Source organism: Rousettus aegyptiacus, unplaced genomic scaffold (genome assembly GCF_014176215.1).
Source record: "Rousettus aegyptiacus isolate mRouAeg1 unplaced genomic scaffold, mRouAeg1.p scaffold_m13_p_2, whole genome shotgun sequence".
In the NCBI taxonomy this organism is placed as follows: Eukaryota; Metazoa; Chordata; class Mammalia; order Chiroptera; family Pteropodidae; genus Rousettus; species Rousettus aegyptiacus.
This window is the reverse complement of record NW_023416295.1, coordinates 113040287-113044523: the sequence shown is the minus strand read 5'-3', so window position 1 is coordinate 113044523 and position 4237 is coordinate 113040287.

Below are 4237 nucleotides of genomic sequence, written 5' to 3'. Positions count from 1 at the left end.
AACTACCCATGGACTAAATTTTATGTCTGAAAAATAAACTCCTATTTCTTTAAGATATTTTAAAATTCTCTTTCTTGTAGCTGAACACATCTCTAATTGAAACTCTAAATTAGTCTCGCCCTCCTGGACTATTGTGATAAAATGGGTACAGTTTTCTGTTCTTCTTGCTAACACTTTAAAACCTGACTCCTTCCAAATCATAGGGAATTTCACTTTTTCCCCAGAGTGCATATTTCCATCCTTTACCCTCCAAGCACTTTGTTTATTCTCTTTCCCTTTCTAAAAATCAAGCATATTCATGGCAAATAGAACTTTAGACCCTTAAACTGATACCTCTTCTTAAGGGTGGGATACAGGGAGAAATGGAGTGGGGAAAGTAGATACTGATACTAGATACGTTTTCCTATTAATTTGCCCACTTTCACTATTATGACCTATCTTCTCTGGAGGAAATATTTAATTTACTCATCCAAAAGATCGATTTTAAATTCCATAGTCTGTCTTAACTACCAATCAATTAACTCAGTGATTGACATACCTAATACTTTATTGGTTAAAACATCAAAGAACAAATTTCCATATTTCAGATCTTAAGCTTTCCTATAAAAGACCATGACAGACACAACCAAAGTATAATTTGTAAGTGGATTTTGTCACTAGGAATATAAGTCTGTTTTCATCTCTTTCAGCCACTTGAAATCACCTATCCAGAGTCCATGTATTATGTACACATTAAGTAGAATTTTAAAATATTTATTTTGTCTAGAAATAAAGAGAACTCGTTTGCAAAATAGTTAAAAATATTTCTTCATTTTTTTTCTTGATAAAGAGAAGTATACTGTTATTTCTTCCATTTTATAAAAACAAATTACTCTCGACTCCATTTTTCCCATCTGCAATTGCCTTATTTATTTGTTTACTTTTGTAACAAAGTTCCCCAATATAGTTTCTATATTTGTTGTCTTTAGTTCTTCTTCATTCCCTTAAACCTATTCTAATCAGGTTTTAATATCCACAGCGCCACAAATGTCAAGGTTCCCAATGGCCTCTTCATTGCAAAATTCAATGGCCAGTTCTCACAATTGATTATCTCCTCCTCTTCATTCATTTTATTTTCAGGTCCTTGCATTCTTTGAGTTTTTCTCCTATCTGTTTTCTCATCTTCGATCTTATTGATTAGTCTTAAGACTCTCTTTCTATATATATATCAATTTGGAAATGCCCTAGAAATCAGTCTTAGGTCTCTTTCCTACGTATACATGCCTATTCACACATTTTGATGGCTTTAAATGCCATTTTATACTAAAAACTTCTAAATGTAATCTCTAGCCCAGACCTCTTACTTAATTTCCAGGCTCATATATATCCACTTTCCTACTTTAAATATCCACTTGGGTCTTCAATGTAAATCTCGTATTTACTAATATAGAACTAAAAGAATTTAAAATGCTCTTTTCTTAAGAATAAAAAATAAAGAGTTCTTTAATTTATTTTCTAAGGAAGAAATCTATAAACATATAAATATCATATCTAGTTTTTTTTGTGCCTAATCAGTTTCTTCAATAATTGAATCTTTCACAGATTAATATGCAGATTTTAGATAATGATATAGATTTTCTAAAATTAGTGAATTTTTAAATTAGTAAATAATATGGTTCAGAAACATTAAAGTTTTCTCTTCTCTCAGCTTTATTCTTCTCAAATCAAAGAAAAATATGCCAAGTTACATTCCTAAAAAAGCATTATTCTTTCTGTTTATTTTAAGACCAATCCCAAAGTCTTGTGTCACCGTTATTGTTAACAACAGAGACCACTGCTCCCCCCTTCTCAAGGTGCAGAGGACGTATTTTCCATTTTCATAGGATTTTGAGAAATAGTTAAGCAAGTACCTACATGATCATAACCACTATTTTAACCAGTTCAAAATAAAAACTCCTCCAAATGTGAAAGAACCAAATAAGGTACTTTTGTAAATTTGGTAATTTCCTAAATTAGTAGACCAGGAATGCACCAATACCACACAGAAAATTATGTTTAAAAAATTATGTGATCTTGGAATCTCTTCATGATTAAAATAGAATCTTGAATAAACTTAAATAAAAATAGAATAAAATAGAAATTATATATTTTATATTCTTCAGAATTCATGTTAAGACTTTCCAATCATATTGAATTTTTAAACTGCCAGAGACATTTTACTAATTTTTATGTATTGTGTGTTTTTTTTTTTTAAATCTTGATCTCTGGAGACTTAGTTCATAAATCATAAGAAAATCCTTTGAAAGCATGTTCACATTGCCATTAAGATGAATTTGAAAGGAAGATTTTATTATATTTAAAAGCAATCAAAAATGGTTTTAGAAACTGTTGCCAAAATTTTGTTCAATAATATCTACCACAAAGAAAATCAATACTAAAGAAAAAATTATAAGTTGTCATATAAAAATTCTTTGTAAAAAAGTTAATAATAAGATAATAATTACAATCATAATAGCAGTTTACATTTACTGAGTAGAATCTCTGTACACAGTACTGTGCTAAGTATTTACATCTGTCTTTTCATTCATATCTCATGACAAAATTATAATGTAGGTATTATTATTCTCACTAGTTTACAAGTTTCTATAAAACTTAGAGTTTAAATTACTTGCCGGAAGTAATTATATAGAAGAAGTCATATAGTTAAGGATGAGAACAAGATTCCAATTCAAATTTATTTGACTCTAAATGCCATTTTCTTTGCTATAAATTATGTAGGTTTATTTACAAGACACAATAGGGACTAACTACTTGTACTATTGGGGTGAGGGGTATGGGGAGGCAAGGTGGCACCAGAGAAAATCTATAACGGAATTCTGGCATTGTTGAAAAAGATTGAAGAAATATATAAGATGTTTAAATAAACCATAGACTCTGTGGCGAACAAGTTTTATTTAGACTGGTATAAGTGTACAAGAAGGTCCAGTCCAATGGGTGGGGGCAGGACAGCAAGGAATCCACGAACAATGACAAACACTGTATCTACTATATCCCAGACACTTTATCAAGCCCTAGAGATACTGAACAAAGGAACGAAATAAAAGAGTGAATAGTTGACCCTAGGCAGGTAAGAAGAAGCCAAATTATAAAATGTCTTGAATGGCTAGCATAAAAATTTGTGTTTTATTCTGATGTTGATAGATGAACAATCAGGAGAGAACATGATGAGATATAAATTTCAAAAAAAATCAGTCTAAATTCAATTTAACAAATATAGATTAAGATTCTTCTATGAGCTGGGTAGTGTACCAGGTAGTGGAGATGGAGTGATGAATGCCTGCCAGAGGACTCTAAGGGACAGTGCCCAGAAAAAAAAAAGGCTTAACTAAATCATTTTATCAAGTTCCTCGGCAGTAAAATGAGAAGAGATGAATGGCAGCGACCTATCAGATTGCTTACAAATCCCTGTCAATTTAGTCAACTAAGAAGGAAGTTAACTGATTCAAAAGAAGAAAGTAAGCCACAAATAATATTTATGATATTATTAAAATCTTCTAAAAAACCTATTTTAAAATTAAATTAACTAACAGAGGGATTGGAATTCCTTCCTATCCCTACACAATTCTTTTAAGTCCTCAAAGCTGTGTGTGTGTGTGTGTGATGCTACACAAATTATAATATCAAGGAACTATCAAAGACAGATTGCATCAGACTAAACAATCAAGGAAGATTGTATTCAAGATTATTGCAAATAGGATTCAAAACTATTAAAATGGGCAAGAAGGACTGAACTCAGCTTCAATGAAACAGAACCGGGGGAGTTTTTAGGCACTAGAGCAAGCTAGTGAAAAAGCACTGGAGGACATTAGGGGAGAGGTTGTTCAACGTGATTAAGGCCATTCATGTTTGCTAAATGACACTTTATTGAAGTTAGGTGGCTACCTCCCACAAACACCAGCACATAGGGATAGTTAGTATCTTTCGTGATTATTACATTTCAAAGAGATGGCTCCAGGGCCTTGAGAAAGACATTCACGGGTGTAAAACTGACAAGAACTGTGAGAAGACTTACGTTTCCAAGGGGCAGAGAAAAAAATTTAAACTAGAAAGTTCTAAAGTAAGTGCTCTAAGAAAAGGGAGGTCAGGGGTCCATAGTCAAGAAGAAACATCTAAAGTTTAGACTATCTGAGGGAAATGTTACGGCATCTTGGTCATAACTACTAATAGGTAATTCAAATCTTTTAAAAATATCTAACTC